General features: G+C 41.0%; 1 protein-coding gene and 1 long non-coding RNA gene across 4 annotated transcripts in view; one reads left to right on the top strand and one right to left on the bottom strand.

The window, feature by feature from the left end:
* Window positions 1-15,313, top strand: part of LOC127351051 (uncharacterized) — a 59,047-nt gene that overhangs the window by 43,163 nt on the left and 571 nt on the right. The gene's annotated exons all lie outside the window — the stretch shown is intronic.
* The window catches only part of galr1b (galanin receptor 1b), a 244,086-nt gene continuing 241,888 nt past the window's right edge, over window positions 13,116-15,313 (bottom strand). Inside the window, exon 6 of the mRNA XM_051378148.1 lies at window positions 13,116-14,989. The gene's annotated coding sequence lies outside the window, so the exon portion shown is untranslated. The remainder of the gene's footprint in view (window positions 14,990-15,313) is intronic.

Raw genomic sequence — 15,313 nt, 5'->3', positions numbered from 1 at the left:
AAGTCCAACCACTAATAGCCAGTCCACAGAAGCTGCTGAGCCCAGCCAGTTACAATGCCTAAAATCGACCTCCGCCCGCAATCTAAAGCTCCTGTGCTACCACCTGCTGGCTAAGCTGTCCAGCTAAAGGCAGCTACATTTGGCAACAGTTATTTTACTGTCCATCATGAAACTGTAAATCAGTGGTCCCCAACCTGGGGGTCAGGACCCCCACTAGGGGTCACCAAAGCTTAATGGGGGATTGCGAGGCCTTCTTGATTTTAAGATATGCTAGAAAACTTAATATACACAGTAGGCCTATATCTCAGAATTTGGTTTATTTCTGTGAATAAATGTAAATTTAAAGTAAATTGTCTAATAGAACAATGGTCAAGCATCAGGGAGAAGAAAACACTGAATTTGTTAAAAAAAAAAGAAGCCTATTAAGTCTGTATGATGGTTAAAAATGATTTTAAAAAAAAACACAGACAGAGACTTGTATGAAAAGTTCCCTAAACACTAAAAATTGTTTTACACAAACGTCTTGCAGTTATTGAGTTCACTGTTTGGGTTCATTGTACAGTTTATAATAAAATATAAAATATCCATAAAATATGTCACTGTGTCAGTTTACTAAATTATAAAAAAGGGTCTCTTAAGGAAAAAGTTTGGGAAGCAGTGCTATTAATTTGTTCAAGTTCAAGCTGAGCAGAAAATATCTTCCAGTTTCACCAGAATCACTCATATGTTCGATGGTATGTGATGTAGTGCCGTAAAGCAAAGTACAGAGGAACCATTTATCTCATTACAGTCAGTAGACCATCAACAGGAATCTGTTATTTTAAGGTAGAAAGTTACATAATATTAGTGGTATAAAGATTTTCGGAAGATTTTCCGGAAAGTTGGACAAAAGTCTGTCCATCTGTAAGATCTGTCAGACAGCAGTTAGGTCCAGAGGTAACATGACCGATCTTAACACCCACCTGGTGCGACAGCATGGTGACACCTGTGCAGGCGACGAGGAGGCTGTGGATGCTAACACAGCTAACACAAGCAACAACACGCAAGATATTAAACACTTTCCAGACCCAACGTAGCTCCAACTGGGCGAGGTCGAAGGTCATCACGGCAGAACGTCTGTCTGTTGGAAAAACAACAAACACAATGACTGTAGCTCTGACATTTGTCTTCAGTTTTATCTCATGAAGAGAAGTATAACCTGGCATTTTATCAAATATATGTATTTAAAGGTAAACAATGTCACTTTTATAGAATTATTTTAATGCAGAGTGTAAAATAAATGTCTATAAAAAACAAATGTTAAGAACTGTATCAGATTGTTCCAGATTAAAATGTTCCTGAATCGTATCGGAGCCCAGGTATCTGGTTATGTACTGGATCCTCTTAGAGGGAACTGATGGAAACTCTGAATTGTTTGTATAAAATGAGCTTTAGTGACCTCATGAAAATCCAGATACTTCATTTTTAAAGGTTGGGTTGTTTACTGCAGAGAGTGAGCTTCGTGTTCACTTTCAGGAACCAGTTTTGGATAATCGGCTGTGAAAACAAGAGTTCCCAAATAGAGATTAAAGGCTGAGGACAACATGGCTGTTACATAAAGAGCTGCTGGCCGTGTTCTGGCTGCGTGTTGTTGTTGTTTTGATGGAGGTGTGAATACTACTTCTCATGGTTACTATTCCAAACGTAATGTTCCTGATGGGGAGGTAGTAGGTGAGCCGATAAGCAGATTTGCAGTAGTAGCTCGTTGCAACAAACGGGGGTGGAGTGTACCAACATAGTAGACAGCTTTAGCAAGATTGAGCAGAACCTCTTCCAAAAAACAGGTTGACCTAAACCCAAGAGCGGATAAACCCACGCGTTACACGGCTGGAATCAGTGAAGTTCCTCATCAGACTGCTGCTGGGTAATAACAGAGCAGACTGTCTGCACCGCCTGCAGCTTCAAAAACACAAACTTTTGTCTAACTTTCCTTCCTTCTTACAGAATCCAAATGACTTCCATACGTTAGATTTTACATCTGATGGTGCACTGTACATCCTGTCAGTGTTGTTGGCGAGTCATGCTGCGCTAACTTAACTCTTGTTGCTATTATGGCGTTGACCTTTGACCTTTCAGAAGAATGGCGACGCTGTTAGCAGCAAAGCTTCAGTCAACAGATTCATAAGTTTAGAATTGGACCAGAAGGTGGGTTGCGTCTTTTTTTTAAAAAAAATTTTAAATGTTTATTTTTACTCCAGTTTCAGGGACCAGTTGTGTATTAAAGTTTAATAAATAGTAGTAGAATAATTTTAATGACTCAAGGTCCACTTACAGGCTTCGTCTGCAGCCTGTGGCTCAGTTGTTTTGTGTTCTGTGTGTGGAAAGAATGAATCTTTCTTTGGCTCACCAGGTGAATCCTGGTTGTGGGGGGAAATTAACAAGCCTCCTTCACTGAGGAGGCCACTCAACTGTGAAACTGCAGATAACACCCTGATTTATGCAAGGGAGTCACTTTTAGTCCCTCCAGGATTTCTCTGGATGTTTTGGGGATTATAGTGGCCAGATGTTTCACGGTGGCTTTTCTAAAAGAATGTGATGCATGTTTTTATGTTTTCAGGCATTTTTTCACAGTAACATTGCGGGATAAAGTAAGAAAAATGTTCAAAGGAACTTGTTCAAGTACAAATAAAATCGTAGTAGTTTGGTGATATGTGGATCAGTGTTTTGTTCTCGGGACGGCTATGATTTGCAGAAAAGTTGTGGTGATTGGACAAAATTGGTTGTGCAGGATTCACAGGAACTGGTTGAATCTGTGTTAATCACTGAGATCACTGCTTCCTGGACTTGTTAATAGCTGAGAAATCTGTCCAGCAGATCCAAGCAGTTCTCAACCAGGGGCCGCCAGAAAAATTAGGAATATTATAATTTCACTTTTTTATTAGTTATATTTATCCCAATGAGAGAATATGTTTGTTCATACTGTAGCTGTTTGTTCACCTGTTGCCTCAATTCAACACCAAAAAGGTTTAGAATCTTTGCTGTAGAACCTGTTTTATGTTGAATATGTGGTAATCAAAGTAAATTAAATGTGTTTCAATAACCGACTGGGGGTCACTAAACGTTCACATCCAGACTGGACAGGAGATACATTCATGGCTGTGTTAACTAGTGTTCAGAGAATAACTTCCACAACTTCATCTGTCCACTGTGATCAACACAAACGTCTGTTCAGCTCCACTCTGACGCAGTGATCGACGGACTGGATTCATCCATAAACAAAACAGAACATTTTGCTTATTCAGTAATACTATCACTAATTTCACATACGTCTGTTTAAAGCTGCTCATCACAATTAACATCAAATATCTTCCTTTAACTATGGCCGAGGGTAATGGACCTGCACTTGTATAGCGCCTTTCTAGTCTTCCGACCACTCAAAGCGCTTTTACACTACGTGCCACATTCACCCTTTCACACAGTGATGGCAAAGCCCATCGAACAGAAACGCATTCACACACCGATGCATCAGGAGCATTTGGGGTTCAGTGTCTTGCTCAAGGATACTTTGTCATGTTGCGGGAGGAGCCGGGGATCGAACCAACAACCTTCCAATTAGTGGACGACCCGCTATGCCTCTGAGCCACAGCTGCCCCGGACAGTGTTCCTCAGGGCTCCCGACTGGGACCTGCTCTATTTACATCCATTATCTGACACTATATTTCTGGGCATTCAGGGAGTAAAATGACATAATTCCAAGTTCATATTTAGGAACACGCATTGGAGAACTAAATAAAGTGAATGACTCTGAAGGTTGCGAGGGATCATGGCGTTTCCTCAGCTTTAACAGAGACAACATCCTGAGCGCAGAAACATAACTTTCAAACAAACACTGTATTTCCTCCAATACAGATGACTAACTGAATTTATAGGCTGGATTTCATTAATTCCACACACACCCCCCATTTAACACAAAGTTTATAATCCAGTAAAGCTATTAACAGACTCAAGCTCAGTTCGACTCTAACAGGTTGAACTGAAGCTTTACTTGCTGATGACCAACACGCTTCACATGTGGTGTTTTGCTGTGAATGAAATGAGCTCATAAAATGTATTTTTAATGGAATTTGACATCAACAATGAGTCCGGAGGCGATTTGGGGAGACCACAACAACAACAGGAGGTGTATCTTTAATAGTGCCCTCCCACGAGACAACACGACTGGTTTGTTTAGAGGGCTAGTGTTTAACAGGGGGGGGGCTCATTTATAAAACAGATCAGTTTTGATCTATTTCTTAATATTTTTTTAATTATTAATTTGGCGTGGGAATGAAACAAACTTGACATCAGGGATTTTCCTGCTGGTTGTGTAGGGGTACTGCAGATTGGAACGCCTGTTGCTTTAACTTTAATGTGACAGAAATCACTGGGGCCTATTTATAGTTATAGTACTATGGTTACGTTTATAGTTATATGTAGGCACAATTACTTCACTATATTGCTAAGGTTATTGGACATTGCAACCATTTACAATTAGCTGATAAGGATCCTGATCACCCCACATCAGTAATCAATACTCACATCATTAAAGTATTAATCAAACTAATGCCGTCAGACAACCTTATCAGACTTTAGCAGTTAGCTAGTGTTTCTGTAGTGGAGACAAACTTTAACAATGATCCATATTAGCAGTTTGAATCCAACTTAAAGCTCCCTGCACCAAACTCCCTCTAAAAAATATCACATTTTAACAGTTCCTAACGTGTTCGTAACAACACGTAATTCTAGAAACACGAGCGAAAGGCCGTCATATGTCCACAGTCTGACTGTCAATACAGGATCAATATCATCCATAAAGATACAGTGTATACTGATGAATATCATCCTTAAAGATACAGTGTATTCTGATCAATATCATCCATAAAGATACAGTGTATACTGATGAATATCATCCTTAAAGATACAGTGTATACTGATCAATATCATCCATGGCATCAGGTATGTAGTCTGGTTATAATGATCAAACTCAGGTGATGGTGGCTCAGGTAAGACAGATCTGGTCCTGCTCATGGCTCTCGGTTGTGTCATGGAAAACTAAAAGTGAGCAGATTAAATCTTCCGTTGGACCTTTCAATCCACAACAGACAGAAACAGACGAGGGGAAACCCACGAGGTGTTTGAGTTGCAGATTAAATACCGACGCAGTCCAAGAACAGGATTATGGTTTGGGACAAGTCTCAGTCATGGACACTAAGGGTCTCAGGATCAGAGGCTTTGAGGCTCAGCTGTTGCCAGCAGGCTTGTGACAGATTAACTGTTGAGTAATCTGGCAGCCTGATCCTCCGTTTACTGTCCCAGTGCTTCCAGTGCAACCAGACCCTCAGCTCCATCTCACAGGATGGTCCTCGGCCAGGGGACAGCAGCAGGCTCAGAGAGACCCTTGTCTCATCCCTCAGACGCCATAACAGAAAACATTTAACACAACTCTTAACCAGTGCTCACTTAACCCATCGTTAACCCATGATCTCCTAACGAGATGATCCTGCAGCCACACCACTGCAGATCCTCCTGGGGATTAATGAAGCACATCAGGTTGCCCTGCAGATTCAAGGAAACCACCCCTGCTGATTCTAAATCAGTGGAAACTCATTCACATGTGGAGAATAATAAAATAAAGACACAAATGGTGGCAAATATTCTCTATTACAAAAGGATCTCATAGATTGTGTCCCAGGATTCGCTCTCTCTGATCCAACCTGCTCACCTGTTCCCCTTCTCCTCTCTAGCCTAGTGGACCATCCTTGTCCTTCCAGCCTCTGTTCTTTCTGCCTGACCCCCCTGTGGATTGACTGCCTGACCTGGTTTTGACCTTCATCTGTTTTCTGACTCAAGTACTGTAATCGCCAACTTTGATCTCAGCCGGTCTGGAGTTGTCCTTCTGGGTTCAAGCTTCCTGTTTCTCTGAGCCAAAATTTGTTGGAATTTCTGTCCTAACATTTTACACACAGAGCTGCAGTTAAACTGAGAGAGAGAGTGGAGGGCTGCTGGGGAGGATAACACATCTGGCTGGGTACGGATTCAAATCAATAAGTGGAAACATATCAGCACTGTGGTAACTTACGCTGCGTGGACTCAGGAGCAGCTTAACTCCAGAGTATCACATCAAAGCGTATCAACAGGCCGACCACGGACTACACCAGAGCCTTCAGTCCTACAGCATCAATAATGGAGTTTACAATAATGTGTTCACTGTACAAATACACAACTTTATTATCACTGTACAACTTTATTAACACTGTACAAACACAACTTTATTATCACTGTACAAACACACAACTTTATTATCACTGTACAAATACACAACTTTATTAACACTGTACAAACACAACTTTATTAACACTGTACAAACACACAACTTTATTATCACTGTACAGACACACAACTTTATTATCACTGTACAAACACACAACTTTATTATCACTGTACAAACACACCACTTTATCACTACAGACACACAACTTTATTATCACTGTACAAACACAACTTTATTATCACTGTACAAACACAACTTTATTAACACTGTACAAACACAACTTTATTAACACTGTACAAACAACTTTATTATCTCTGTACGAAGCGATTTGCTAACGTAGCTACCATTAGTGTGCAATGGAACGGGGCTCAGCGGCCTCCCAGTGAACATGAGAGGGGGCTAGATGTATAAATCATACACACAGCATACAGTGTATTTACACCACTTTCTATGCAGGTTTCCAAACGTATAAAAATCCACAGGCAGTGAGAATGTGCGTACTGGTACACATCTGTCACACCACCTGTACCCCACGTTGTCCACAGTGGGATTTACTACACTGTGTTAGGATGCAATCTGTAGTTGAAATAAAACTTCACTAACATAGGGCTGGGTGGGTGATTATTAACCTTTTTCTCTTACAGGAAAAAACATGAATTTTACACGTGGTTCACATGTGACCACATATACATGTAATTTTGCACGTGGAACATTTCTGTGGTGGTGTGAAGTGCATCATGTGAAACCTATGATTGTGTTACAACATGTGATACTGTATATGTTTGTCACTGCCTTATAATGATGATTGTGATAATAATCTTTATGTAAATCAAATAAATACCTGATCTTTAAAAAAAATAGATTGGGCTCCTGTATTATTGACTAATAGTAATAACCTTCAAGTGAGAGTGACCAATCAACAGGCTGTCAGAGAGAGGGGGGGGACGAAGGTTGGAATCGAACCCGAGCCACTGCAACGCTTGTGTGTACACAGATTTCTACACCTGAATATACACAGAGGTTCATGCATCTGGCTCCACAAGTTTCCTGATGGATTTAGCTCGTTACCTTGTGCTGCTGGCGTTAGTGGACCCAGCTCCAGGCTGGCAGGAGCCAAAACCAGCAATAAACCCACCTCAGAACTTTATTCCATGTGGTCAAATTCTGTCAACATCAGATGCTGCATTCAGTCCCGGTCTGGACCTGCTGTTCACTGGGAGCTCCCAGTCCGACAGAGTCCGCTAATGGATCCACTACAGCTGGGACAGAATGAACATGCAGTGCAATGAAGGGGGGAATCTGGGCCTGAACCTGTCGTCAGATACTGAACTCTTTGTACATTTCTCAATAAGATAATATTGTAAATAAAATGAACTTTTATCAGTCTGTGGAGTCTGGTCCTCTTCCTGCTCCGTCTGATCCAGAATCAGCTGAACATGAGCTCAGATGTGGAAGCGAGACACAGACAACATGTTGTTTACTGCTGAAGCACTAATTGTTAAATGAAGCGAGCGCATCGTGCCATTGTCACTGTTCCTGTTTACTGTGCACACACGGTGTTGTGACAGTGTCTGAACCGGGTTGGTGTCCACGCTGGAGGTCCTCCTGTCACGCCATCCTCTAATGAGAGTCCAAACACAGACGGATCCTGAAGCAGCACCTCCACCTCCACAAAGAGAGCATTCTTCAGCCGGAGCGGGAAGTTGACTTTGCATTGTGACCACGAGCTGACTGCTGCGATCATCCCCCCGTTCACATGTTCACCCGAATTATCTGCTGAAGGAAACAGCTGAAACCAGGTCAGAGTGTTCACTAACCTCCATCTTACTGTTTGTCACGCTGAATGGAGCCCATTTATACAGAGCTGTTATTCAACACACACACTAACACACACACTAACACACAGTAACACACACACACTTACACACAATAACACACACACACACACACTAACACACAGTAACACACAGTAACACACACACACACACACACAGTAACACACACACACACACACACTAACACGCAGTAACACACACACACACACACACACACACACACACACACACACAAACACACACACACACACACACACACACACACACACACTAACAGACACACACTAACACACAGTAACACACATACTAACACACACTAACACACACACTAACACACAGTAACACACACACACTTACACACAATAAACACACACACACACACACACAAACACACTAACACACAGTAACAAACACACACACACACACACACACACACACACACACACTAACACACGGTACACACACACACACACACACACACACTAACACGCAGTAACACACACACACACACACACACACACACACAAACACACACACACACACACACACACACACACACACTAACAGACACACACTAACACACAGTAACACACATACTAACGCACAATAACACACACACACACACACACACACACAGTAACACACACACACACACACACTAACACACAGTAACACACACAATAAAAACATATATATATATATATATATATATATATATATATATATATATATATATATATATATATGTGTGTGTATTATACACAGCTCCACAGTAGCAATAAAAACCCAACATTACATCAACTGCCTGCGGATTATTCTTTGGGTCTATACAGATCAGTGAGTCCCAACCTTCCTTCTCACTCAGTAACTGCAGGAAGTTTAACCAGAGATATGGATGAATTTTGAGCAGATTATTTCCTGTTTGGGGAACATTTTATATAATTAGGGACCGAGCCAGCGACCTGCTGGAAGGTCCCTATTGTTTTTGCTAGAATTATTACTTTTTAGTCCTTTGACGGCATTTTTGACCCCCTGAACATATGCGAAAGCTCAATTTTATTTGGCAAAGTGGTCAGGCCTGGTGAAAAATTTGATATTCTATGCGACACTTTCGGGTCAGCCACTAGGTGGCGCTACTATTAAGAAAAATGTGTGACTATGTCTGTAGCTCACATACCAAAAATCGTGGTTGTCCTGCCTCCTACAGTATTTCAACAAAGCAGCCCCGGCACCACGTTTCACGGATAAGTATGAAACTCGGTTGGCACGTGTAACGTGCCAGGACCTACAGAAAAGCCTCTTGGATCCATGCCCCAAACCCTACAGTTGGCCATTTTGATTTTCGCCTTGTATTTGAACGAACTCCTCATAGGGAATTTATCGGATCTACTTCAAAATTGGTCAGTACAATAAAAAAAACATTGCTGATTAAATATTGTGCTATTTGTGACTGTACGTTGAAGTGTGTGTCCGTGGCTTTTCCGGTGAATTTTTCGCCTTGTACTTGAACAAACTCCTCATAGGGGACTTATTGGATCTAATTCAAAATTGGTCAGTACAGTCAAAAAATGTTGCTGACTAAACGTTGTGCTATTTGTGACTGTACGTTGAAGGGCATGTCCATGGCGTGCCGTCAAAGTTGGCCAGGTTGAATCGAATGTCAAACTGGGATGCCATTTCCGACATTTCAGGGCTTCTATTTTAACTAACTCCTTCAGATTTTATCGGCTTCATTTTGGTCCTCCACGTACAGTGGAGCAAAATATGGCAGGTTTGGATCTGTTGCACACGGTGTGATGGTCATTGTGGGAACACTTCAGTTAACTTCAGGGTTTAAGCTGCTTAAATAACCTTTAACACAGGAACTCCTCCTCCAAAGGCTGGAGGACAGACATGGGACAGAGCTGGAGATGAGATGAAGATGAGATGAAGATGCAGCTTTGTACCTAAAAACAGAAAAACTTCTCAGAGAGCTGCTGAAAAGTTGATTTATAGTCTCAAAACATTTTGAGGGGAAACATAATTGTGAAATGTTGTTAATTAACAAACCTAGCACTAAATTGTTGATACTGACAGATCAGTAGCAATGACTTCATGAACTTAAGTAGCAATGACTTCATGAGCTTCTTCTATAATAAAATTATTACTATTAGAGAAAAAATTAATCACCAACTGCCATCAACAGTTATCAGTGGCTCTCCAAGTTCAGGGACTTCTGTCAATGTAAACTTAGATATATATTTAGACTGTTTTTCTGCTATCGATCTTCATCAGTTAACTTCAATCATTTCTTCATCGAAGCCATCAACCTGTCTATTAGACCCGATCCCAACTAGGCTGCTTAAAGAAGTTGTTCCCTTAATTGGCACTTCTTTACTGGATATGATTAATCTTTCTTTATTATCAGGATATGTACCACAGTCCTTTAAAGTAGCTGTAATTAAACCCCTTCTTAAAAAGTCCACTCTTGACCCAGGGGTTTTAGCCAACTGTAGACCGATCTCTAACCTCCCCTTACTCTCTAAGATTCTGGAGAAAGTAGTCGCCAGAGAGTTGTGTGACTTTCTACATAATAATAAGTTTATTTGAGGATTTTCAGTCAGGATTTAGAGTTCATCATAGCACAGAGACAGCTCTGGTTAAAGTTAATAATGACCTTCTGACTGCTTCTGACAATGGACTTGTCTCTGTACTTGTATTATTAGATCTTAGTGCTGCATTTGACACCATTGACCATGATATTCTTTTACAGAGACTTGAGCATCAAATTGGCATTAAAGGAACCGCACTAAGCTGGTTTAAGTCATATTTATCAGATCGCTCGCAGTTTGTACATGTTAACGATGAATCTTCAATAAATACTACAGTTAGTCATGGAGTTGACTTTGGATTGGACGACTTTGGATTGGACGTGCTACGGTAAGCGTACTGACTCACTTCCGGTTTACTTCCTGCTCTGTGTACACTGTTTGGTGCTGTAGCTCTGTCAGTGAACGCTAAATATAAATTAGTTTTACTCGTTACAGCGGTTATTTACCCGCTTAACATTTAAACGTAGACTAGTTCTACTTAAACACTTGGAGTTTCTCCCTCTTTTAGGGACTTTTCACTACTTTCAAAGTTTTTCATACACTCTAGTTTCATTAGCATTAGCAGTTAGCTATGGCTTCTCCCTCTCCCTCTCCTCTGTCCTGCTCAGTGTGTCAGATGTTCAGTTATTCCTCTGCCTCCTTTAAAGATAATGGTACCTGTATTAAATGTAGTTTATTTACTGCGCTGGAGGCGAGGCTTAGTGAGTTAGAGGAACGGCACCGCACCACGGAGATATCTTTAGCCGCTATAGTTAGCCAGCCCCCCAGTAGCCGGTGCGGTCCGACCGAAGGTAGCTTCTGTTAGCTCTGTAGATCCCCCGGTAGTTCCCGAGCAGCCGGGAAGACAGGGAGGCTGGGTGACTGAGCGAAGGAAGACTAGAACGGCGAAGCCCACAGGTCACCACCAACCGCTTCACGTTTCTAATACATTTTCCCCACTCAGCGATACACCCGCTGAGGAACCAACTCTGGTTATTGGCAGCTCCATAGTCAGAAACGTGAAGTTAGCGAAGCCAGCGGCCATAGTTAAATGCATCCCTGGGGCCAGAGCGGGCGACATTGAATCAAATTTAAAACTGCTGGCTAAAGATAAACGTAAATACAGTAAGATTGTTATCCACGTCGGCGGTAACGACACCCGTTTACGCCAATCGGAGGTCACTAAGATTAATGTGGAGTCGGTGTGTAACTATGCTAAGACAATGTCGGACACCGTAGTTTTCTCTGGACCCCTCCCCAATGTGACCAGTGATGACATGTATAGCCGCATGTCGTCATTCCACCGCTGGCTGTCGAGGTGGTGTCCAGCAAACGATGTGGGCTTCATTGATAACTGGAAGCCTTTTTGGGGAAAACCTGGTCTGATTAGGAGAGACGGCATCCATCCCACTTTGGATGGAGCGGCTCTCTTATCTAGAAATATGGCGAAGTTTATTTCTAAAACCTGACAGTCCAGAGTTAGGACCAGGAAGCAGAGCTGCTGTCTTACACACTCCTCTGCGCTTTCTTTAGAACAGTCACCCACCCAAAACCCCATAGAGACTGTGTCTGTCCCCCGACCACCTAAACTATTTAAAGAAATAAAAACAAGAGGAGTTCAACATAAAAATCTAATAAAAATTAAAACCAACTCCTCAGTAGCACAAAATAAGAGAATGAAATGTGGGCTGTTAAATATCAGGTCTCTGTCCTCTAAAGCTGTTCTAGTGAATGAATTAATATCAGATTATGATATTGATTTACTTTGTCTTACTGAGACCTGGTTGTCCCACGAGGAGTATGTTAGCCTAAATGAATCCACCCCCCAGTCATATTAATACTCACATTCCTCGAGGCACAGGCCGAGGAGGTGGAGTAGCAGCTATATATGATTCGAGCGTTTTAATGGACCCTAAACCTAAACTAAATTATAATTCATTTGAAAGCCTTGTTCTTAGTCTTTCTCACCCAAACTGGAAAACACTGCAGCCAGTTCTATTTGTTATAGTGTACCGCGCTCCTGGACCGTACTCTGATTTTATATCTGAATTTTCAGAGTTTCTATCAAGCTTAGTCCTTAAATCAGATAAAGTAATTATTGTAGGTGATTTTAATATTCATGTGGATGTTGACAATGACAGCCTTAGTAATGCATTTATATCATTAATAGACTCAATTGGCTTCTGTCAGAGTGTAAATAAACCAACTCATTGTTTTAATCACACTCTTGACCTTGTTCTATCATATGGCATTGATATTGAACATTTAATAGTCTTCCCACATAATCCTTTCCTATCTGACCATTATTTAGTAACTTTTGAATTCATACTATTAGATTATAAGCCATTAGGCAAAACTTCCTACAGCAGATGTTTATCTGACAGTGCTGTAGCTAAATTTAAGGAGGAGATTCCTTCAGTGTTTAATTCAATGCCATGTCTGAATTTAACAGAGTCCTATAACAACTTTAGTCCCTCTGAAATTGATAATCTTGTCGATAGTGCTACAGGCTCACTACGATCAACATTAGACTCTATCGCTCCTATAAAAAGGAAATTATTAAAACATAGGAGACTAGCACCTTGGTATAACCACCAAACCCGCCAGTTAAAGCAAATAGCTAGGAAATCTGAAAGGAAATGGCGCTCTTCCAAATTATCAGAATATCGCTCAAATTGGCAAGATGATCTTAAGATTTATAGAAAGGCCCTCCGTAATGCCAGAGGAGCCTATTACTCAGCACTAATAGAAGAAAATAAGAACAACCCTAGGTTCCTCTTCAGCACTGTAGCCAGGCTGACAGAGAGTCACAGCTCTATCGAGCCACATATCCCCATAAACTTAAGTAGCAATGACTTCATGAGCTTCTTCTATAATAAAATTATTACTATTAGAGAAAAAATTAATCACCAACTGCCATCAACAGTTATCAGTGGCTCTCCAAGTTCAGGGACTTCTGTCAATGTAAACTTAGATGTATATTTAGACTGTTTTTCTGCTATCGATCTTCATCAGTTAACTTCAATCATTTCTTCATCGAAGCCATCAACCTGTCTGTTAGACCCGATCCCAACTAGGCTGCTTAAAGAAGTTGTTCCCTTAATTGGCACTTCTTTACTGGATATGATTAATCTTTCTTTATTATCAGGATATGTACCACAGTCCTTTAAAGTAGCTGTAATTAAACCCCTTCTTAAAAAGTCTACTCTTGACCCAGGGGTTTTAGCCAACTATAGACCGATTTCTAACCTCCCGTTCCTCTCTAAGATTCTGGAGAAAGTAGTCGCCAAAGAGTTGTGTGACTTTCTACATAACAATAGTTTATTTGAGGATTTTCAGTCAGGATTTAGAGTTCATCATAGCACAGAGACAGCTCTGGTTAAAGTTAATAATGACCTTCTGACTGCTTCTGACAATGGACTTGTCTCTGTACTTGTATTATTAGATCTTAGTGCTGCATTTGACACCATTGACCATGATATTCTTTTACAGAGACTTGAGCATCAAATTGGCATTAAAGGAACTGCCCTAACCTGGTTTAAGTCATACTTATCAGATCGTACTCAGTTTGTACATGTTAACGATGAATCCTCCATAAATACTAAAGTTAGTCATGGAGTTCCACAAGGTTCTGTACTTGGACCAATACTATTTACTTTATATATGCTCCCTTTAGGCAACATTATTAGGAATCACTCCATTAACTTTCACTGTTATGCAGATGATACGCAGTTATATCTATCAATCAAACCCAATGAAATTAATCAATTATCTAAATTACAAACATGTCTTAAGGACATAAAATCCTGGATGACCTGCAATTTTCTGATGTTAAACTCAGAAAAAAACGAAATTCTTGTTCTTGGCCCCAAAAACCTTAGAGACTCATTGTCTAAAGATATAGTCACTCTAGATGGCATTAACTTGGCCTCTAGCACCACTGTCAGGAATCTTGGAGTTATCTTTGATCAGGATTTGTCATTTAACTCCCACATAAAGCAGACCTCTAGGACTGCCTTCTTTCATTTACGTAATATTAGAAAAATTAGACACATACTATCACAGACAGATGCAGAAAAACTAATCCATGCATTTGTTACTTCAAGGCTGGATTACTGCAACTCTTTATTATCAGGTTGCCCCAATAAGTCCATTAAAACGCTCCAATTAATTCAGAACGCTGCAGCACGAGTACTGACAGGAACTAGAAAAAGAGATCACATCTCTCCTGTACTAGCTACTCTGCATTGGCTCCCTATAAAATGTAGAATTGAATTTAAAATACTCCTCCTCACCTATAAAGCTCTTCATGGTCAGGCCCCTTCATATCTTAAAGAGCTCATAGTACCCTATTACCCCACTAGAACACTACGTTCTCTGAATGCTGGGCTACTTGTGGTTCCTATAGTCTCTAAAAGTAGAACAGGAGCCAGAGCCTTCAGTTACCAAGCTCCTCTCCTGTGGAACCGGCTTCCAGTTGTGGTTCGGGAGGCAGACACCCTCACCACTTTCAAGAGTAGGCTTAAGACATTCCTCTTTGATAAAGCTTATAGTTAGGGCTGGATCAGGTGAGTCCTGAACCATCCCTTAGTTATGCTGCTATAGGCCTAGACTATCGG

Source organism: Dicentrarchus labrax, unplaced genomic scaffold (genome assembly GCF_905237075.1).
Source record: "Dicentrarchus labrax unplaced genomic scaffold, dlabrax2021, whole genome shotgun sequence".
Taxonomy (NCBI): domain Eukaryota; kingdom Metazoa; phylum Chordata; class Actinopteri; family Moronidae; genus Dicentrarchus; species Dicentrarchus labrax.
This window is presented reverse-complemented; position numbering and strand designations above follow the sequence as displayed.